Source organism: Anomaloglossus baeobatrachus, chromosome 5, assembly GCF_048569485.1.
Source record: "Anomaloglossus baeobatrachus isolate aAnoBae1 chromosome 5, aAnoBae1.hap1, whole genome shotgun sequence".
NCBI lineage: Eukaryota > Metazoa > Chordata > Amphibia > Anura > Aromobatidae > Anomaloglossus > Anomaloglossus baeobatrachus.
The window spans coordinates 503,732,368-503,756,544 of NC_134357.1; the positions used below are offsets into that span (position 1 = coordinate 503,732,368).

The 24,177-nt window shown below is 46.1% G+C and overlaps 1 protein-coding gene across 1 annotated transcript in view; it reads right to left on the reverse strand.

Moving 5' to 3' along the window:
• LOC142311957 (uncharacterized) overlaps window positions 1-23,977 on the reverse strand; it is a 141,646-nt gene extending 117,669 nt beyond the window's left edge. The window contains exon 1 of the mRNA XM_075350825.1: window positions 23,920-23,977. The gene's annotated coding sequence lies outside the window, so the exon portion shown is untranslated. The remainder of the gene's footprint in view (window positions 1-23,919) is intronic.
• Window positions 23,978-24,177: the final 200 nt, after the last annotated feature.

Sequence of the window (24,177 nt, forward strand, 5' to 3'; positions counted from 1 at the left end):
GGTGGTCCTGGCACTGCATTCGTGTGTTGATGGTGGCTCTGATGCTGCATTCATGTGCTGATGGTGGCTCTGATGCTGCATTCATGTGCTGATGGTGGCTATGATGCTGCATTCATGTGCTGATGGTGGTTCTGATGCTATATTCATGTGCTGGTAGTGGTTTTGAATCTGCATTCATGTGCTGATGGTGGTTCTGATGCTATATTCGTGTGCTGGTAGTGATTTTGACACTGCATTCATGTGCTGGTGGTGGTTTTGATGCTGCATTCATTTGCTGATGGTGGCTCTGGTGCTGCATTCATGTGCTGATGGTGGTCCGGACACTGCACTCATGGGCTGACGGTGGTCCTTGAACTTGAACACATTTAACAATCCAAAACAGGTTTCATAGCTATGTGAAATCCTAAAAATCCTCAAAACTTTGTTTTGAGATTCTGAGAATTTGGCACAATTCTGCTCAGTTTCTGCTCCAAAAACAGTGCAAATTAGCATATGTTTATATTTTTATATATATATATATATATATATATATATATATATATATATATATATATATATATATATATATTTAATAACAAAATTTTTAAGTAAACATAAAAAAAATTGCATAGATATATAGCATAGTCAGATCCAGGGTAGACATAGGGAGAGAAGGGTACAGGGAAGGCAGGAAAGGACAATCAATATTTGAACTGCGTGAGGCATCTGTATAAAACATTGAAGCATGCGCATCCTTTGCTCTGACAACTAGTTGCGACTGTCTATGAAAAGGTCCCATGGTGTCCATATTTGTTGAAACTTTTCCAAACAGTAAGGTATTCCATCCGTTTTGTTTCCTGTATCCGTAGTTCCAAATCCTGGGGGGTAGGAGGGTTTTTTTCCAGAATGAGGCTATCAAACACTTCGCCGAATTCCATATATAGAGGAGCAACCTGGCTGAGTTTTTTGAGGTCCTTAAAGGCGGTACATTGAGAAGGTAACTGAATAGGTCTAGCGCTACCTCAAACCCCAAAACCTCATGGACCAATTTCTCTACTCCTCTCCAGAAGGGGGAAAGAACCTCGCAATCCCAGAAGATATATGTGTGAGAGATCTCCTATCACTCAAACACCTCCAACATTGGTCTGATTTGTTAGGGAAAAGTTTACTAAACACCTCCTGGGTATGATACCAATGCATTAAAATCTTATATTGGTTTTCCTTTCGTGTGGTGCATATAGGAGTCTTTGCCGTTCTGTCCCATATGGTCTGAAACATCGGCTTCGGTATCACCCTTCCCAAATATGCCTCCCGTTTTGCCATATATGAGTGTGGAATCTCTACGTGTGAAGTTAGTATTTTATATACCGTATTTTTCGGATTGTAAGACGCCCTTTTCCTCCCAAAAATTTGGGAGGAAAATGAGGGGTGCGTCTTAAAGTCTGAATATAGCTTTATCGGGGGGGCCTGTCTGTGCGGCGACCGGGTGCGTTCGGGTGGCTGAGTGCCTGTGGCTGCGTGCGGGCGGCAGCCGGGTGCCCGTGACTGCGGGCGGGCGGCAGCCGGGTGCCTGCGCCTGTGTGCGGGCTGCATTCAGGTGCCTGTCGGTGCTGGCTGCCTCTCTGTGCGGGTGGCCTGCTGGCTGGATTTCCAGTGTATCCGCGGTCCCAGTTTCAAATGATGGCATCGAGAGTCAGCGCGTGCGCAGATAGAGCTCTTGGATGAGAGCCATCATTTGAACCAGGACCGGACCACGGACAGATTGGGACACTCCCCGCACCAGCCTGCTGCACCACTCACCTGCCGCCACCACTACTGACCTGTCGCCATGGACCGCCGCTGCCACCACTGACCCGCCGCGGCTGCCAGCACAACCTCTGCCTCCTGTGACCCCGCTTCACCATGACTGCTGCCCTCTCCGGTAAGACAACACCGAAGTATAAGACGGACTCTATTTTTATTTTTTTTATCTCTAAATTTGGGGTGCGTCTTATAATCCGGTGCGTTTTATAAAGCGAAAAATACGGTAAACGTGAGATTAGCCCCTTCGTCGAAGCTCCTGACTTACAAATGCCCTTGAACGGGGTGAGTCTGGAAAACGTAGTGGATTTAATCATGGATATGGCCAGGTGACAGATTTGCGCATATGTATAAAAAGCCTCCTTTGGAATTCCAAATCTCTCCCGCAAGGTTGAGAAGTGTAAGATTACATATGTGGAGGGGTCTATTATGTCTATATAGTGAAAAAGCCGTGCACGGGCCCATGGAGCAACTACCTTGTTATCAGTACTATCCTTCAGAGCTGGAGTATATAAAAATGGCATCAATGGGGAATTGGATAAAACGAGCGGAAAAGATTTTGTGGCCATTCGCCAGACACGTCTGGTGAATGCCATAGGTCCCAACAGGGATACATCAGGAGTGCCCGAGGAGTTGTTCATCGACAATAAAGCAGCAGGATGAACGGGGCCAGCCAGGTCCTCTCCACTTCCATCCACTTGCCCACCGATGACATGCAGGACCAGGCAGGGATGCGTCTTAAATGCGTGGCTATATAATACTTCAACATGTCTGGAAAAGCCAGGCCCCCCATCTTTCTGGAGGCTAACAGCACTGACTGTGCAATTCGATGATGTTTATATGCCCAGACAAATTCATCTCTGGAGTTTCCGGATCACCAATCGAGGAATTGGTATGGGAAGTGTCTCCAGCAAATACAAAAACCTTGGCAAAATCGTCATCTTTACAGAGGCCATTCTCCCAAAGAAAGATAGGTGGAGTTTGTCCCATTTAGTTAGTGTCTTTTTAAGATCCTCAAAAAAGAAGGGAAATTGTGTGTACAGTGTTTTATAGGAGTCAGTCAAATGTATCCCCAAGTATTTTAGATGGTCTTTTTTCCAGGCATATGCATATGTCGATTGTAAAGCTGAGAGAGCAGGTGGCTTCAAATTTAGCGGTAAAGCTTCTGTTTTTGTAGCATTGACTTTATAACCAGATAAACTACCATATTCAGTTAAAATAGCATGGAGACTGGGTAGGGATATCAGAGAATCTTGTATTGTCAAGAGGACATCGTCAGCAAAAAGTGACAGCTCGTATTCTCGTCCCCCTGTCCGAAACCCCTGCACATCTGGGTTCTCCCTAATTTGCGCTGCCAGAGGTTCTATACATAGAACAAATAATAAGGGAGATAGAGGGCACTCCTGTCTGGACATGTTGTATATGGGGAAGGCTGAAGACTAAGCATGAGGGAGTTTTACTGAAGCTTCGGGGTTTGTATATAATGCGAGAATAGCCTGCAGAAGAGGTCCCTAGATACCAAATCTTTTAAGCGTGTTGAACAAAAAAGGCCAACCCAGTCTATCAAATGCCTTTTCTGCATCAAGGCTAAGAAGCAGGCCTTCCTCTTTCTGACGATTCAATGCATCTATAAGATTTATTGTCCGCATAGTATTATCGCCTGCTTGCCTATCTAATATAAATACCACCTGATCTCCATGTATTAGCTGTTGGAGTAACATCGACAATCTAGTGGCCAATATTCTCGCAAATATTTTTAAGTCCGTGTTAAGCAGTGATATTGGGCGATAGCTTGAGCAATCTGCCGGGTCTTTTCCTGTTTTTGGGATCACCGTTATAGGAGATCTTAACATTGAGAAGGGTATTGGTGCGCCATTTAAGAAAGAATTAAATAAGGTCTGCATATTTGGGATAAGCGTACTTTGGAATACTTTATAATATAGATATGAAAAACCGACTGATCCTGGCACTTTTCCATTCGGGAGCTTTTTAATCACGGAGGTCAATTCCTCAACGGTAATCGGGCTATTAAGTGTATTTAGGGTTCCGTATTTAATTTTGGCAGTGACCGAGCTATCAAGTTTTCATTGATTAGACGATCCCTTGTTTCTGCATCTGTTTCTGTACAGTTTCTGAGCTGCGCCACTAATATTGAGTGAGCCTTGTTACCCTTTTCATAATATCTCTGTTTAGTGTAAACCAACAATTTCTATAAGCATTTCCCGTTCCAACTTCACAAGCCGATCGGTAAGTTCTTTACGTTACTCGTCTGAGTCCTTCTTATGGCGGTATGCAATAGAGATACAATTCCCCCTCATAACTGATTTATGTGCCTCCCATAGGGTTGACTGTGAGGATACAGAACCTCCATTTAATTGGATGTAGTCCTCCTGGTGATCCTTAAGCTTTAATTGATTTATGGGGGCCTTCAAAAGATGATCATTTAATCTCCAATGGCATACCCTCCTGGCTGAAGTGGACTCGCAGATGTCAATTAGAACTGGGGCATGATCTGACCATGTAATATGGCAGATGTCAGAATTATTAGTGAGACGCAAGGCTGGAAGATTGCCCAAGAAGGTGTCAATGCGTGTATGTGTGGAATGTGGGTGAGAGAAAAACGTGTATCGTCGGGCAGTATGGTTAGTTATCCGCCAAAAATCAAAGAGCGCATGTTTATGTATCAAGGCACAAAAGGCTTTTGCTTGTCTGATTAAATGTGTTCCTGTTTGTTGGCAACTCAGAGAACTTCTGTCCCTCACTTCTGAGAATGGTAAATTAAAATCACCTCCCATGAACAATGTAGAACGAAGTTCTTGTGTTAAGGGGGCTTTACACGCTACGATATCGTTAATGTTTTATCATCGGGGTCACGTCGTTAGTGACGCACATCCGGCGTCATTAACGGTATCGCAGCGTGTAACACTTACCAGCGACCTTAAACATCCTCCAAAGTGGTGAAAATCGTTCACCATGGAGAGGTCGTCCTAAAACCAAAAATTGTTAATGGTTGTTTAAAGATGTTGTTAGGGGGCGTGTCCTGGCTATGGAGGAGTGAGGACGTGTTTGTCTCAGCTCCTGCCACCGGACTACACTACTGAAGATTAAACCAGCCCAAGAGCCTGGAAGAAAAGGATATGCAGCGGAGGAGAAGGGAGAGCTCCCAGGGGCCCAGCAGCAAAGCGTCACGGACAGAGGAAAAGAGAATCAGAGGCTTCCTTACCGGGCCGAAGCAGAGGACAGCACCGCAGACCTCTTCCAAGATGGAGAGGCAGGGGAAGCCCCAGCAGCAGCAGAGACAGAGGGAGGAAACCACCTGGACAGCGGAGGAGAGGCAGCTGATAACCCCAGACGGCCAGCGTGCAGGGTCTCAGGTACAGGGGACCCCTGGAGCAGGGAGCATGGGTACAACCCCCACCATTGCTGATTGCAGACCTGCAGTGGGGAGACCTCAGGAGGGGGGAGAGGTGCCCTTACCCCTGTCACAGAAGGAGGACAATAATAAATCTCAAGCAGAGGCTATTAATGCTGAAAATGGGGAACAGGGCCCTGCTAGTGGAAATCTCCTATCTTCAGTGAGACACAGCCTGAGTCAAAGTGTGTATGATATGGAAATGCAAGCAGAGTTAAGCTGGGTTCACACTAAGCGACAGCGACAACGACGTCGCTGTTACGTCACCATTTTCTGTGACGTAACAGCGACCTTGTAAGTCGCTGTTATGATCGCTGCTTAGCTGTCAAACACAGCAGAAGCAGCGATCATAACGTCGCTGTGCTACATGTGCAGAGAGCAGGGAGCCGCGCTTAGCGCTGGCTCCTTGCTCTCCTAGGTACAGTACACATCGGGTTAATTAACCCGATGTGTGCTGCAGCTACATGTCACAGTGCAGAGAGCAGGGAGCCGCCGCACACTGCTTAGCGCTGGCTCCTTGCTCTCCTTGCTACAGTACACATCGGGTTAATTACCCGATGTGTACTGCAGCCACATGTGCACAGAGCAGGAGCCGGCACTGGCAGCAAGGGCGGAGGCTGGTAACGAAGGTAAATATCGGGTAACCAGGGAAAGGTCTTCCCTTGGTTACCCGATGTTTACGCTGGTTACAGCTTACCGCAGCTGCCAGACGCCGGCTCCTGCTCCCTGCTCGCTTCATTTCGCCGCTCTCTCGCTGTCACACACAGCGATGTGTGTGTCACAGCGGGAGAGTGACGACCAAAAAATGAAGCTGGACATTCAGCAACGACCGGCGACCTCATAGCAGGGGCCAGGTCGTTGCTGGATGTCACACACAGCGACGGGACGTCGCTGCAACGTCACAGAAAATGGTGACGTAGCAGCGACGTCGTTGTCGTTGTCGCTGTGTGTGACACCAGCTTTAGAGGCCTGCCACAAGTACAATAAGATCCCATGAACCAGGAGTGCTGACAGAACTTAATGAAATCCGGGCACACATCTCTTCTATGCCCACCAGAGAAGATATGGAGACATATATAGCAAGGCTGGAACAGGCATACCGCACAGAGCTGTCGGCCCTGAGGGGGGAGGTGGAAAGAGTGGACACTGAGAACCAAATACAGGCGGCTAAAATACAGAATATAGAAGACATCACTCAGGCACAAGGGGCCATTTTGGATCAACACTCCTGCCAAATACAATATATGGTGGAAGCAATGGACGATGCTGAAAACAGGGGCCGGAGAAACAATTTAAGGGTCCGGGGTTTACCAGACTCTGTTGAACCTAAGGATCTCCATAGAGCCCTCCAAGTGATGTTTAATGAGATCCTGGGTGAACCATCAAGCCAACCCCTGGAGCTAGACAGAGTGCATAGAGCGCTTGGCCCTAGACCTATACAGAATGACAGACCTCGGGATGTGATTTGCAGGGTCCACCGTTATGTCTTTAAAGTGGCCATCCTGTTTAAGCTGCGCAGTGGAGTTTCACCATCATATGAGGGGAGCCAAGTCCAGATTCTGCAGGACTTATCCCGTTTCATTTTACAAAGGAGGAGAGCACTGAAACCTCTCCTGGACTTGCTCCATTCGTATGAGTTTCAATACAGCTGGGGATTTCCCTTCCGCCTGCAGATCCGGCACGCGGGAAGAATGCATGTTCTTAGGAACCCGACTGATATACCATCGTTTGCTGCAGCCCTGGATATTCCGTTGGTGCCTATAGAGGAATGGCCGGTGTCTCCAATGGGGTGAGGAAGTGCTTTCCCAGATGGTGATCGGATGCGTGGCCCTCGAAGAGAAAGAAGAGGAAGACCAGACTGATGTTTAAGGAGTTATTGGTTTATAAACACAAATTCATTGGGTTGTTTCTCAATAGAATGTACCTCTCAGTTTTTCCATTATTTTTTTGCCAGGGGGATTAAGTCTTTCTGATTATGAGGGAGGGGGGTTTCCTCCCACCTTCCACCTTCCTGGAAGGGGGGGCACCCATTGACGGTGTATAACACAATATTCTCTCTAAACCTTGTGTCCCCACATTATATAGGGTTCTGGCTGACAAACTAAGTTGAATAATTGCTTATTGTTAGTCCGGGGCAGGGGGCTCCTTTGTAGAACGTTCCCTCCCTAATTGGGATAACACGCCATAAAGGAGTGGCGTAGTCTCACCATCCCTGATTTAGACAGTTTTGTATTCTCTTATACCTGTATACAGTTACTTTTAGTCTTTTTAGACCCGACGTTAGGGTCTTGTTGTGACCTTCCAGGCGGGAGGCACTCTGACCTCCTTGCCTTTGGTTTCTACTGCTTTGTTGGTAGTTTCTTTTGTATTCTTGACCTTCTTACCTCTTCTCTTTTATTTCCTCTTCTCTTTCCCTGCTCTTCCTATCCTACTTGCCTGCACATCTCTCTCTCTCCCTAATCCCCGAACCTATCCGTAGAGTCCCCACCGTTCCTCCGCATTGGAATGACGCAGATTAATTGGGGTTCACTAAATGTGAGTGGACTTAATGTCCCGCAAAAACGCTCCCAGATATTTTTTGAGATGCACAAAAAAAGAGTCCATATACTATTGATCCAAGAAACACATTTTAAAACGGGTCACCTCCCCATCTTTAGAGACAGATATTACACTAACTGGTCCACAGTTCCAACCCAGAGTCAAAATCCAAGGGAGTGTCCATAGGCATCCATAAGTCCCTGGTGCACACAGTTCTAGATACACGGGTGGACACGGAGGGAAGAATTTATATTCCTGAAAATTAATGTTAACTCATCTATTTTTACCATTGTCAATTGGTATCTACCGAATAGAGACCCGGTGACGACCTGCTCCTCTCTCCTGTCATCACTGGATGAATTCGCAGAAGGGATCGTGGGCGGTGATTTAAACTTCACTTTGGACTCTAAGGTAGACACAACATCGGGACATAACTTTCTCCCAATAAGGAAACTAATGAAGGTTAAACGTTGTATACAGAAACATCAGATTAGTGGATGCATGGAGAACATTACACCCAGTAGACCGTGACTACACATATTTTTCCCTGGCTCACTCTTCGTACAGCCACATAGACCTATTCCTTGTAAGTCAGAAGGCCCTGACATGGCAGATACAGGCCTCTATAGGCAGTATCTCTTGGTCAGATCATGCCCCCATATTTTTGAGCCTCACTATCCCAGTTGGGCCTGGGAGGCCGTGGTCTTGGCGGTTGAATGATAGTCTGCTGAGGGACCAGGGATGCTTGAAAGACCTTCAGAACACAATAGATAAATTCTTGGAGATACACTCAGGAGACACTACTACCCTACCTGTTCAATGGGAAACACTCAAGTGTGTGTTGAGAGGGATTCTGATCAAACATGGGGCTAGGATTAAGAGGGAGAGAGCCCAAACCATTCTGTCTTTACTTCAGAATATTTCAGACCTAGAGAAGATCCATAAGCAGACATTATCCCCGGTGACACTGACAGAGCTAGTTAAAAACAGAGAGGAACGTAAATCCATTCTGGACCGACAATACGAGCACCACAGGAATAGACTAAAAAGATTTATGTATGAATATGCGGACAAATGTGGCAGCCACTAGCTAGGTTATTACATCCGAGGGGGGACCCCAGTCACATCCCTATGATCAAAAAAATCGGACGGCCTTTTGACTCAGAACCCAATACACATAGCGGAGCATTCAAAAATATTATAGTGACCTTTACGACATAAGGGGGAAATTTGGGGATATGCCACAAGAAGCTTTGGAGACTAAAATAAATGATTACATACTTAAAACAGCCCTGCGGACTATATCCAATACTGAGGTTGAAAACCTAGAAGCAGACTTTACAGAGACAAAAGTGGCATCTATTATCAGGGATTCTCCCTCAGGCAAAAGCCCAGGTCCGGACGGGTTTACCCCTAAGTTTTATAAATTTTTTCAGACTCAGTTATCCCCGTTCATGACCAAAGTATTTAACTCCATATCTGAAAACTCCCAGTGGGTAGCACAGTCTCTTGAAGCACACATATGTGTTATCCCCAAACCGGGAAAGGACCACTTGCTGGTTACAAATTACAGACCCATCTCACTGATTAATTTAGATTTGAAATTTTTCTCTAAAGCACTTGCCAACAGACTTGCCCCGTCCCTGCCTGGGATAATACATACGGACCAGGTGGGATTCATAAAAGGCACGGGACAACACCAACAAATTGTTCCTCCTGATGGCTCGGTCGAAGGCTCAGTCTCTCCCCATGTGTTTACTTTCAGTGGACGCAGAGAAGGCCTTCGACCAGGTCAATTGGAGCTTTATGATGGCAGCCTTGAGACAGGTGGGTTTGGGTCAGAAATTTTTGGGTAGAATTGTGTCCCTGTATACGAGACCCTCAGCAAAGGTCAGGACAAATGGGTTTCTATCATCATCCTTTCTGGTCCACAATGGACAGGGATGTCCACTGTCGCCCCTGTTATACGTCATAGTCATGGAGCACCTTGCGGTCGCCCTGAGAAACAACACAAGCATCCACGGGATAATGGCGGGGGGGGGGGGACCGTAAGCTGGCTCTATTCGCGGATGACCTTGTCATGTTCATTTCCCAACCACACATATCCTTCCCGTCCTTGCTCAAGGAGTTCGAAGAGTTTGGCAACTTAAGCAACTTCAAAGTAAATTTTCCAAATCAGAGGCCATGAACGTGACTTTAACGGCAGAAGACCTTGCGAGAGTATCACAAAACTTCCCTTTTAAGTGTTAACCGTCAGTTTTAAAATATCTGGGAGTTATGGTACCTAGGGATCCAGCAAAAATTGTACATCACAATTTTTTCCCCTTATTAGAAAGGACAAACATGGACTTAAAGAAATATGACAAAAAGAGATTGACGTGGTTTGGGCGTATAAACGCGATAAAAATGGATGTGTTACCGAGGTTCCTGTTCCTGTTTCAGACAATACCCATACAGCTACCGCTAAGTTACTTCTCCAAGATCCGGACAGTCTTGTCTGGGTTTCTCTGGGGGAACTGGAGACCCCGAACAGGAATTAAAACTCTGACCAGACACAAAAGTGACGGGGGGGGGGGGGGGCTCCCAAATTTTCAGTTATATTACATGGCAGCTATCCTAACGAGATTACTGGACTGGCATTCTCATAGGAATTCGAAACAATGGGTGGTGATCGAACAGGATATGCTGGTGGGAATTCCCTTACATTTACTCCCATCGTTAGAAAAAGAAAGTAGGATCCAGATAGCGAAGGGAATGGAGTTCACGCGGACAGCGGTGGGGATGTGGGATGGAGAGATAAAAAAGGGATCTCTCTCTCAGGAGCAGGGCCCACTTACCCCCGTATTCGGTAATAAGAAGTTCCCCCCAGGACTCCACTCCCATAGATTCGGGGGATGTACCCGGGCGGATGATACTCGTTTTGGTCACGTACTCCAGGGACACACCCTACCAACTTATACTTCCATGCAGGCCACAGGGAGAGAGATTTCCTGGATGGAATATATGCAGTTGAAATCTTTCCTCTCGTACCAGGGCAGGGAAAGAAGGATGAGGACACCCCCTACTGCTTTTGAGAAAGTATTTTTACAGGGGTCAACACCTGGACAAGGCATCTCACTCATTTATAAAATGCTGAACCAGAGAAATAGGGTGTATAAACCTCACTTTGTCTGTAGGTGGGGAGAGGAACTGGGAGAGGATATTCCAGAGGACGATTGGAGCAGAGCGTACCTGTGGATCCACAAGCTTTCCTTGGTGTGCGCCGCTCAAGAGAAAAGTTATAAAATTCTCACAAGGTGGTACCATTACCCGACTAAATTACATGCTATATTTTCCTCTGTGTCTGATGTGTGCTGGAGGTGTGGCACAGACACAGGTACAATGCTACACATATGGTGGAGCAGTACTAAATTGCAACCCTTTTGGGACTCAGTGTTCTACCTGTACAAAAAGATGAGCGGAGGTGAAATAGAAAAGTCCCCCCAGGTTGCCCTTCTTTCTATGCTCCCAGGAGCTAGTAAAACACAAAAAAGGGACACGTTGCGATTTTGCCTGGCGGCTGCCCGTATCATTATCCCAAGATTTTGGAAACAGACTAGATGCCCTACGGTGCTGGATTAGTTGAAGGAGATGACAAACCTCCAGAGAATGGAGGACCTGACAGCAGAACTAAATGGGAACACAGAAAAATTTACTACAGTTTGGGGACCATGGATTATGTTCATGGAGTCCCCAGAGTTTGTGGAGAGTTTGGTGAGCTTTTTGAACTGAGAAACGGTGGGGAGTCTCATTCCTTCCCCCCACCACTTTTTTTTCTTTTCTTGCTCTCCCCCCTCTCCCCCTTCTCTCTAATTTCCTCTTCTTTATGCTTGTATCTTTCCTCTTCTTTGTTTCTTTTCTGAGCATTAATCTGCATTTTTCTAGTTTCATTTTTTATATGAAAAAATTTATAAATAATTCAAAAGACAATAGACATACAATGAGAATGAGTATGCAGTGGTACCTTGCTTAACGAGAACAATCCGTTCTGGGACTGTGCTGGTTAATCAAGGTACTCGTTCAGCAGAGCAAGATTTCCCATAGGAAATCATTGCAATGCTGACGATCCGTTCCACAACTTCTAAAATGTCCCATCCTGGTCCCCTCTTCTATCATTCCACACATGCACAAACACACACAAACTCACACAAACACACATGCACGCATGCACACACACATATTATATGCTCACCTTACCTTCCGTTCCATCGCCGGTCTGCTGGGATTTGCTGTTTTCTGGTACAGGGCCGGGCTGTGTAACGCGTTACCATAACGACGAGGCAGGAACTTCCCGGCCAGAGCGCTGACGTCAAAGGCAGAGCCGCTTGCCTCTGATTGGCCAGCGCTCTGCCTTTCATTAGCGGTGACAGGAAGATCCTCCCTCGTCGCTATGGATGCAGATACACAGCGTGGACTGGAGCGCAGCGGCGAACTACAAGACCCAGGAGGCCGGCGATGAAACGAAAGGTAAACATATTATGTTATATTATATGCTCACCTTACCTTCTGTTCCATCGCAGGCCTCCTGGGTCTTGTAGTTCGCCGCGAGGACGTCGCGATGTACCCAGGAACTACAAGCACCATGAGCCCAGCGGTGGAACGGAAGCTAAGGTGAGCATAATACTGTATGTGTGTGCGTGCGTGTGTGTTTGTGTGTACATGTGTGTTTGTGTGGACTGCAAGTGCGGGTCAGAGCGTGGTGGATGGACGAAACCGGAAGTGTGTGCAGTGAGAATTTCGCTCGTACAGCAAAGCTTTCTCGTAAAGCGGGTTACAAATTTACAGAAAGTTTTGCTTGTTAAGCGAAATTCTCGTTAAGGCTGGTTTCACACTACGTCTTTTTAACATCCGTTGAAAACGTTATTTTAGCGGAAGTACGGATCCAGTGCAAATGCGTTTTCATTTCAATGCATTTGCAATGGACTCGCGTTAACATCCGTTCACCTGCGTTTGCGTGCGTTATAGTGAGGATCCAGTGACTTGCAGTTTTTTAACATGTTTCAAAAACGCTACTTGTAGCGTTTTTGAGCTGCGTCCAAATACTGCAAATTGCTGGATCCTGACTAAACAGCACGCAAATGCAGGTGAACGCTGGCATGCTGATAGACAGGATCCTGCTTTTGTACTGAGCATGCCCAGAAAGTACTGAGCATGCCCAGAACCAGTCTCGCGTGATCTGTCTGTCTCTCCTCCTCCCTCCCTCACCCTCTCTCTCTATCTCTGTCTTTCCCCCTTCCTCCCCCTTCCTCTCTCTCCCACCTGAGAGCTGCGGACACTCGTAACCAAGGTAAATATCGCGTAACCACTTATCTTAGTTACCCGATGTTTACGTTGGTTACGTGTGCAGGCAGCCCGGCTCCTAGCAGCTGCAGACACTCGTAACCAAGATAAATATCGGGTATCCAAGGCCGATGTTTACCTTGGTTACCAGCGTCTGCAGCTGTCAGAAGCCGGCTCCCAGTCTAGTTCCCCTCACTCCCGATCACATGATTCCAATGCCCTCCCCTAAACATCCAGTGCAGGATCCTGCAAAATAACAGATGCGTTTGCATGCGTTATTTGCTGTAAAAGCAGGATCCGTATTTCCGCTAAAATAACGTTAAGGACGGATGTTAAATAAACGTAGTGTGAAACCAGCCTAAGAGGGTTACTCGTTAAGCGAGGTACCACTGTATTAGGATACGGGAAGTCAAAAGAAGTGGGAATTCTGACCTATAATTTATCAATGGTTATATGGTAATAGCACAAAGATAATTTGAAGAATTCCAAGAAATTTAGTAATATAATAATTTCTGGATGTTATCCTGGCATTGAGAAAATGATGTTTATGTATTGTAATTGCACAAATGATATGTTTGTATGTTGACAACAGTTTCATCAATAAAACAGATTTGAAATAAAGATGTTGTTAGTCGCTCCTGCGGTAGCACACATCGCTGTGTGTGACACCGCAGGAGTGAGGAACCTTACCTTACCTGCGTCCCGCCCGCAATGAGGAAGGAAGAAAGGAAGGAGGTGGGCGGGATGTTCGTCCCGCTCATCTCCGCTCCTCCGCTTTGATTGGCCGGCCGCTTAGTGACATCGTGGTGACGTCGCCGTGACGTCAATCGCACCTCCCCCTTGAGGGAGGGATTGTTCGGCAGTCACAGCGACGTCGCTGACCAGGTAAGTGCATGTGACGCTGCCGTAGCTGCGGCAGCGATCACAAGATATCGCATGCATGACGGGGGCGGGTGCTTTTGCGTACGATATCACTAGCAATTGCTAGAAATATCGTAGCGTGTAAAGCCCGCTTTACTCTAGCAAGGACCCATTCAAGAAAAGGGATTTGCCCTACATTTGGTGCATACACATTACATAGAACAATTGGGGTTCCCTTCAGGAATCCTGTCAAGATAAGATAGCGGCCCTTTGGATCTATGATGGATTTAGTGATTTGGATCGGACACCCCCTAGCTATGAGTATAGCTACCCCTGCTCTTTTTTTGTCGCATGGCGCTACATACGCCCGAATTATCATAATGGGTTTCCTGTATAAAAGCCACATCCGCCTTCAGGGATTTTAGCTCTTGTAAGGCCAACCTCCACTTAATATTGGAATTTAACCCCTTAGTATTTATAAATATTATACGAACTATGGGCATGGTTGAAATGGTCGGATCCAGAATTGTACCAAGTCTTCTGGGTCTTACCCAATTTTAGCCAATTCCTCACCCCTGGTCTGCCGGAATGGCCAGATTGCTCCACAGGATCTTGAACAAATCGGAACACCTTATGCAGGTCAAATCAGCATGACATGGGTTAGGGAAACACACTAGGGAAAGCAACAGACAACATTTGAGTACATTACAAATAAACACAGCAATAACTGCATCACAGTAATAATTTTCCCGGCCTCAAAAAAAAAAAAAAACTCAGGAGGAGAGGAAAAAAAAACAATCTTGGTCGAGTGCCTGTGAACAATATAGAAATGTATACAAAATTATCTATCTCTAGAGCCTAATCTGCCCTAGAAATTAGATTTACTTTGAGGGGTTCACGAGCCCTGAAACAACACAGAGTTCCTGAAAACAAAAAGAAAAAAAAAGAGAAAAAATAATTCTCCCTATATATCAGCTCCCCGGGCCCGCAGCTCTTATTTGCAAACAGTGTTCACTGCGCTCAAAATAGAAAAATTGAACTGTAGCTCTAACATGGCTAAGTGTTCTGTCTTTTTTTTCCTGTGGACTGATCTGCCCATCCCCGATGGGGCGGAGAGGCTGGGGGTGGGCGATGCCTCTTAGATGTAACCTGCTGCCAAACAGACGGGGGTGGCGGCGGTGGAGGGGTTAACTCCCAATTAGGCATTTTCAGGGCAGGAATCTCCAGAATCTCGCAAAAATGAGGTACATCAGATGCCGCCTTGATCATAGCCGTGCAACCATTCCTTCTGGCTGAGAGACTAAAAGGAAAGCCCTATCTGTAGAGGATTTGTTTCTCTCTTTCAATGTCTAGAAGGGGTTTTAGTAGCCTTCTCTTTTGCAGGGTGACCCATGACAGGACTGTCAGGAGTTGGAGAGGATGGCCCTCATATTCTATATTACGCATTTTTCTTGCTTGCAGCATGATCTCCTCTTTGGGCTTGTATCTGAGCACTTGGGAGGAATCTTTTGGTCTGAGTGCTCTATGTGCCCTGTCAAGACTTATCTTTTGGGATGGAGGAGCTTTGAGGATGTTGTTGAATATGGTCTGAAGGATCATAAACAGGTTCTCTTCTTTGTTCTGCCCGGGGAGACCCCTGACCCTGATGTTGTGGCGGCGCCCCCTATTGTCCAGATCTTCCAAATGCCTTTGATATCCACAGAGAGTATCATGCTGGGCTGCTACTGTAGACAGAAGACGGGCAACATATTTTCTCGTTTCATAGTGATTGTCTTCTAAAGCTTCTACTCTCTGGGCTATGGACTGAATATCCTGTCGGACTATGGCAATTTCTGTTCTGCAGACTTCCTTAATTTCGCTCATCAGAGACTGCAAGTCCTCTTTTGTAGACAGTTGAGCCATGTACAGTCTCCAGTCCCTCACTAATATACTTTGGGAATCCCCTTCTGGGAGGGGAGGGGTATCAGCTATGAAGGAGAGCAGTGGCTGTGCATACCGTGTCATGGACGGGGTGGCAGACAGGTGCAGGTCCTCTGTAAGCCCCTGGGACTGTGATAGCTCATCAGTTAAGCCTTGTACGTATGGGCACTGTGGAGATGGGGAGTCTGCCCTCAGTATCTTCTGTTGTGTGCTCATGTTCCCTGGTGGGACTTGTAGGCCTTCTCCTTCCCCGTCAGCTCTCCCCTGCTTCTGCCTTGCCTTTTGTTCCTCCTCCTCTCCATTACCGGATGCCTACGGTTTCCCTAGGTGAGCGCTGGGGTTATTACATGCTGGGTCTCCCTCTTTTTCTGCAGCTTCCCGGCGCCGTCTTTCATGTTTTCCCGCCGCGCCGCCACCATGTTACTTGCCCTCTCCTACCTCACGCCGGTGTGGAGGTATGCGTCCAGGGATCCCGGTGTCAGTGCAAATGGTGAGGAGGGCACAACTTGAATCGCTGGGGACCGTGCAGGCTGCCTGACCATCTCCAGCTCACCGGTGGCAGATATAGCGGGCGCAGTGAGTTCTAATGTGGCTGTAGCCGAGGGGAGCTTTCACACCAGCGTCCTACTCCGTGCGCTTCCTTTCCTGTCCCCCGTTTACATATATTTTTTGAAAAAAATTCTCGAAACATGAGCCATAAGGTAAATGCGCCACCAGTACACATGTATTAGCGGCGCATATGCATCACTCGCAATAGAATGCAAAGAAAGGAGAACAATCGAGTGTATATGCAAACAAATTGTTTATTATGAAAAAGACACACGCAAAACAGCAATAGAATATTGATTAAAAACAACTACCACTGAATCAAGGGGGGCATACAGTGTGACAAAGATGACACAATACATGTTAAGTGCCAATGGCCATGGAAGAGGTGAACAATATTATATTAAGAGAGCCAAAGTAGCATAGTATGGCAATAAGACCCAATGTTCACAATCCCAAATAGCCGTGGGAGAGGTGGAATGTTTAAAAAGGGATTAATAGGATGGTATAATCAGTACATTTGGGTAACAAATGGCCAATACCCAATAATCACAATCCCAAATAGCCGTGGGAGAGGTAGAATGTTAAAAAAGCGGTTATTTGGATGGCACAATTGGAAAACCAATAGCCGAGGGAGAGGAAAGGTTACAGGTTATGATGTCACACTATAATCGTGGGAGAGGTGAAAACATATAATTGAATGGAGAATAACCAACACACCGGGGCGGGTAGACACTGCCAGCACTCTATTATAATAAATGTCAAAAGAATTGGTAGTGCCGTGGAGGGTCCAGCCACGACCGGAGTGTATGGAATTACATGTAAAACACCATAACCAAGGGCTATAAGGTACCAAAAAATACTTATAATTAATGTCCCTGTGTCCTGCCGTTGAGGTCTTTACCAAATTGGTGACGGACGAGTTCAAACAAATTACTATTAGAAGACAGGGGGACAATCTAACCTATAAACAAAGATCTGCTCTTATTGAATTGAGTAATTATAATGACATCGTTATTAAACCAGCAGACAAGGGGGGGAATATTGTGAACTGGGCAGTGGAGAATAACGAAAGGGAAGTATTTCGTCAACTCCGTGACAAGGATACCTATTTGAGGTTATCCTTTAATCCTCTACAGCAGTTTATGTTGGAGTTCTATAAAATCCTGGAGGCGGCGTGTGAGAAAGGCATTATTGATAAAAAAAAATTATGGAGGGGCTCTCCACTAAACATCCTAAGGTACCTACGTTTTATCTTTTACCTAAGATCCATAAAGATGCCCTCAGCCACCCGGGACGTCCCATCGTGTCCGGCATAGAGGGCGTATGTGACCCAATATGTAAATTTATCGATTACCATCTTAAAACTATTGTGGAAACCCTGCCCTCTTATGTTCGTGACACGACGGACGTCCTGAGGAGGATTGATGGCATCTCTGTGGATCATGATATGCTGATTGTTACAGCAGATGTGGAGAGCCTCTACACATGTATATCACATTCTGATGGTCTGAGAGCTGTCCGCCTCTTTCTCGAGATGGGCGGTCGTGATGGCGAGTTGAACTCATTTATCCTCGAGCTGCTCCACTTTGCCCTTACACATAATTTTTTTATTTTCAAGGATGTTTTTTATTTACAGCAATGCGGCACTGCCATGGGGGCGGCCTGTGCCCCGGCGTATGCCAACCTCTTCCTCGGCATGTGGGAGAGGTTGGTATTTGGCGACGGGGGCATCAGTGCCAGCTCCCATGTGCAGTGCTGGCTCAGATACATCGATGATGTGTTGTTTTTTTGGCAGGGCACAGTGGAGCACCTTGATGATTTTATGGGTCAACTAAACAACAATGACTTTAACATCAGGCTGACATACAAACATAGCAGCAGGTGCATTGACTTTCTTGACATCAATATTGAGGTGGACTCATTATCATACATCCAGACTAGCATGTATCGTAAGTCCACCTCTGTCAATGCCCTGCTGCATGCATCCTCAGCCCATACTTCCGCAACTATACACGCCATCCCGACCGGCCAATTCTTGAGGGTCAGGCGGATTTGCTCTACAGACCAATCGTTTGAAAAACAAGCCGTAGAACTCAGACGCCGCTTCCAGGATCGCGGATATAGTAACCGTTGCATTAAGCCATGTTCCCGCATGGGACTGATGCAATATAATAGTAAACAACAACATTCACAGGCTGACCTTCCCATTCGTTTTATAGGAACATTTAATAACCAATGGCAGACGATGAGGGACATCCTTAGTAGACACTGGTCTGTTCTACGCACGGATCCTATCCTGGCAGATATTCTTCCTTCTGGCCCCCTCATGACCGCTCGACGTTCTAAAAATCTCCCCGACATCCTGGTAAGGAGCCACTATGTACCTCCTCTTTCCAATCCCTTCTGCTCCCGTGGCCCGACACATGGATGTTTTCCCTGCGGACGATGTGTCGCGTGTCCAAATGTCCTTCGTGCCACGACTTTATCTTCATCCGATGGGATGCGGACAATGAACATACGTCACTATATCACATGCACTACCACGCATGTGATTTATTACGCCACTTGTCCGTGCTCTCTGGTATATATAGGGCTCCTCACGCGAGCTGCGTGTACGTACCAGAGAGCACGTTCGAGACGTCCGTGCTGCTTCCAAGGTTGATGACGTGAGTCTCCTGAAGACACTACCGCGACACTTCAGGAGGCTTCACGGATGTGACCCCTCAGGATTGAGGATAAAAGGTATTGATGTTTTTCATGGGGGATCCCGGGGTGGTGACCTCAAGAAAAGGCTAGCTCAGGTTGAAGCCCGCTGGATCACCACCCTTGGCACCCTCACACCCCATGGTCTAAATGAGGACATCAGTTTTGCCTCTTTCCTGTAGGGCCATGGTTTTTGGGTTTTCCATGCATATCTTTGTCCTCTCCTTCTTATCATTTGGTCTTTTAATTTATTGTTTGATTGTCTTTTTATCTCCTTTTTAATTTGGTCTACCTCTAATCAATTGTTTTTACCTGGCATGTATATCCTGGTTGTTCGCCTACTGGATATCTTATATTGTGTTATTTATTCTTTCTTTCTAGAATCGCTTTTGATTTTTCCTGACTTCTTGTTCGTTTCCTGGACATGGTCTTATTGTCTAAATGGTTCCTCGTCATGCCATCAATCAATCAAGATTACCGGCCCTGAAAATCATGGACGCTTTCGTGATGGACTAGTATACTTTCTTAGTTGACCTATACCCCCATCTACAATATGTGTCTGTTATGCTGTTTTATTGTTTAGGCAGCATTGGGGGATTCTTTTTCCACTCTTTTGGTATATATGTGTGTTGAAATTACACTTTTGATACTCCCCATTTGGGGATACCTATGATTATATTGAGTACCCATATACCTACTATCGGAATATACACTATAGGGATCCCCTTTGGTCCATCAATGGTCCCCATTTAATTATCTGCTGCCTGCACGGCGTCCCTTGACCTCTTGTGGCTCACTGCGGGTGGTTGTGCACGGCCCCTTGGTTGCGCGTACCAGGGGTGATATGCTTGTATCCCGTGGTGTGTCACATTGAGTGATGGGACTGGTCTGCTAGCACCAATCACAGCTTCGCTCTATACCCCCTTTATACATACATAGTTTGAGGTCCATTAAGTATTCATTGTAACGTTGAAAACACTTAATAACACCCTCTTTACCTTGATGCCCGCTACTACATGTTGGGACACAACCTTTGATATTGTAACTCCATGTTTTATATTTAGTCTATAGATACCACTGTTATGCGCCCCATTCATGGCCACTGGTTCCCTTATTATCACACACGCCTCCACACGTGACCAGGCCTCTGTGTCCAATGATACGGCCTCACGCGGAGCGCGTCACTATACTGCATGTAATGATGGGCGGGATTCCCGGGGGTGTTCCTACTCGTGATGTCTTATGCCCTCTCCAGCCCAGGGCAGGGCTTGAGCGCGTGGTCTCCATGGTTACGCGTCCGTGGCGTCACGTAATCATTCTCAGTCTGGCTGGGGGGCGGGACATCCGGAGTGTTGGAACTTCCTGGATTCCCGTGTATAACACCGCTCGTCCACTCTGTTAGCTGTTGGCACTTAACATTTTGAGCAACAGTCTCTGCATTGGCATCTATCTGTGGCCTCATATCTTGGTTTAGAATTATAATAATAATAAAGATCACATGATCTTCTGGCAGACTGCTTATTCCCTTTAGCCATATAGACGAGTTGTACTATTAATGAACGCCCATTATGGGCTACTAGCCTATCAGATCACTGATGGGCTGTCCAACTAGTTTCACTACACACTTCCTGTCCAGTGACTCAACACCTGATAGCGATAACAATCAACCATTAGGCTATTTATACATACCAGGTCTACATTGCCAGTAGAGTTTCCTCCTTGAAGAAGCAATAATACCTCCGCGAAACGCGCGTTGGTAGTGATCCCTCTTCTCTTTGGGTATGTGCATTATGTGATTGTTAGTCCCTACCAGTTGCCAGTGGCTACTTTTATCTGTGGGTATTGTTTTACCATACTTCTCATGTTATTGGGATTATTTATCTTCATGCATTTGCACTTTATGTCCCTTGATACTATGTCTTTCAAGTTTTTCCTGGCATGTATATTATACATCTGGGGGCCATTAATTATAAGTATTTTTTGGTACCTTATAGCCCTTGGTTATGGTGTTTTACATGTAATTCCATACACTCCGGTCGTGGCTGGACCCTCCACGGCACTACCAATTCTTTTGTACTCTGTAATTGAGACATTTATTATAATAAGAGTGCTGGCAGTGTCTACCCGCCCCGGTGTGGGTTATTCTCCATTGAATTATATGTTTTCACCTCTCCCACGATTATAGTGTGATATCATAACCTGTACCCTTTCCTCTCCCACGGCTATTGGTTTTCCAATTGTGCTATTGTGCCATCCAAATAACCTCTTTTTTAACATTCTACATCTCCCACGGCTATTTGGGATTGTGATTATTGGGTATTGGCCATTTGTTACCCAAATGTACTGATTATACCATCCTATTAATCCCTTTTTAAACATTCCACCTCTCCCACGGCTATTTGGGATTGTGAACATTGGGTCTTATTGCCATACTATGCTACTTTGGCTCTCTTAATATAATATTGTTCACCTCTTCCATGGCCATTGGCACTTAACATGTATTGTGTCATCTTTGTCACACTGTATGCCCCCCTTGATTCAGTGGTAGTTGTTTTTAATCAATATTCCATTGCTGTTTTGCGTGTGTCTTTTTCATAATAAACAATTTGTTTGCATTTACACTCGATTGTTCTCCTTTCTTTGCATATATTTTTTGAAGCAGAAACTCAGCAGAATCTCTCCAAATCCTCCTCAGATATTCCAAACTTGGTTCTAGTGATGTATTTATGTAAGTGCCCCTTCCGTGACGCTGACTGCTCACATCCTCTTGATGTCTGATGCGTCCTCTTTGTTATAAAAAATACAATCTGCTTTTGCATCTGGTGTTTATAATTGTCTGCATCTACGACATCACACCAACAGCGCTGTAGCCAATTAGTTAGCTGCTGAGCTCATTGATTGGTTGCAGCGCTGTCATTGTGATGTGACACCAGCGCTGCAGACAACAGCAGACCTGGGCAGAGTGAATAAGGCAAACAAACAATGCAGGAATGGGTTTCTAAAACCAGAAAACCTAAGGGTATGTGCACACAAGGTATTTTAAACTCAAGCAACACCGCCATGTTTTGCAAGCAGATGTTTAAAACCATTGCATTTTTTTCCTGACTCATCTTCTGAGTAGTTTTATAGTTGTTTCCTGGATACTTTTTTCTATGGTTTTGACCATCTTTGGTTTTTTTTTTTAGTGTTTTCCCATTGTTGTTGTCACATTTTTTACTGCTCATAGAGTCCTACGGCTTCCAGTATCATCTCTATGCCGATGACACACAGATCTACCTCTCTGGATCTGACATTACCCCTCTACTAACCAAAATCCCACAATGTCTGTCTGCTATTTCATCCTTCTTCTCTGCGCGATTCCTAAAGCTTAACATGGACAAAACAGAGTTCATTGTCTTTCCTCCTCCTCACTCAACTCCTCCAACAAGCCTTTCCATCAAACTTGATGGCTGCTCCCTCTCCCCAGTCTCACAAGCTTGTTGCCTTGGAGTAACCCTCGACTCTGCTCTATCCTTCAAGCCACACATCCAAGCCCTATTCACCTTATGCAGACTACAACTCAAAAATATTTCCCGGATCCGTGCTTTCCTTAACCAAGAATCAGCAAAAACATTAGTGCATGCCCTCATCATCTCCCGCCTCGACTACTGCAATCTCCTGCTCTCTGGCCTCCCTTCCAACACTCTTGCACCCCTCCAATCTATCCTAAACTCTGCGGCCCGCTTAATCCACCTCTCCCCTCGCTATTCCCCAGCCTCACCACTCTGCCAATCCCTTCACTGGCTTCCCATCGCCCAACGACTCCAGTTCAAAACATTAACCATGACATACAAAGCCATCCACAACCTGTCTCCTCCTGACATCTGTGACCTAGTCTCCCGGTACCTACTTGCACGCAACCTCAGGTCCTCACAAGATCTCCTTCTCTACTCCTCTCTTATCTCCTTTTCCCAATATCGCATACAAGATGTCTCCCATGCCTCCCCCCATACTCTGGAACGCTCTACCTCAGCATTTAAGACTGTCCCCTACCGTGGAAAGCTTCAAGAGGAACCTCAACACCCATCTCTTCCAACAAGCCTACAACCTACAATAGCCCTCAGTCCAGTACACCATTGCAACCAGCTCTGTCCTCACCTATTGTACCATCACCCATTCCCTGTAGACTGTGAGCCCTCGCGGGCAGGGTCCTCTCTCCTCCTATACCAGTCTGTTTTGTATTGTTAATGATTGTTGTACGTATACCCTCTTTCACTTGTAAAGCGCCATGGAATAAATGGCGCCATAATAATATATAATAAATAATAATACTGCGCTTTTAAGAAAAGCGATGGTAAAACGCAACAAAAGATTTGGGCATCTTCATACAGTCTTCACTGTCGACTACGTATATGTACAAAAACAGTACAAAACAGAGCATACGCTAACATAGTTTGCTCCATTGCAGTCAATGGCCCTGATGGCGCATGCGTCCGAAACACGTTTTGCAGGGTGGGGGAGGGGCGGTTCGGACGGATGCCCCAACGGGACCACTGAACGTAAGGAAAAACGCAGTGTGAAAGGGGCCTTATACTAGATGCAGCTGTGACTGTTATATGGTTGTATTACACAACCTACAAGTGCACAAAGATATTACACATTCACCATGCGAAAAGTGGCCCTGTGTACCTCCAAATGCCAGGGCTGAATTTTAGTCCCAGTCCGGCCCTGGAAGTGACCCAATCTAATCCCATACAGACAGATCTCCTGATAGAGCCGCACAGACGGGAACACGTTCTGTCTCCTGGAGTGTGAGCGCAGCACTGAGGGGGTTAATGTAATGGGGAATCTCCACATACCTCCTCCTGCAGAGCCGCACACTGGATATATGGCTGCTCTGTGCTTACAGGACCTGTGATGATGTCACATGGAGGGGAGGAGTCAGGGGTCACATGATCAGCTCCTCATTGTGTGCAGGACTCTGCTGTGCTGGATGAGGGGAAGTTTATGTGTGGGGTCAGGAGGGATTTACAGTGATGTAGCAGGGAGGGATGTATACCACGTGTATGGAGAGGAGTCAAGAGTGAAGGACTTGTATGCAGGGGAGCCGTGAGTGT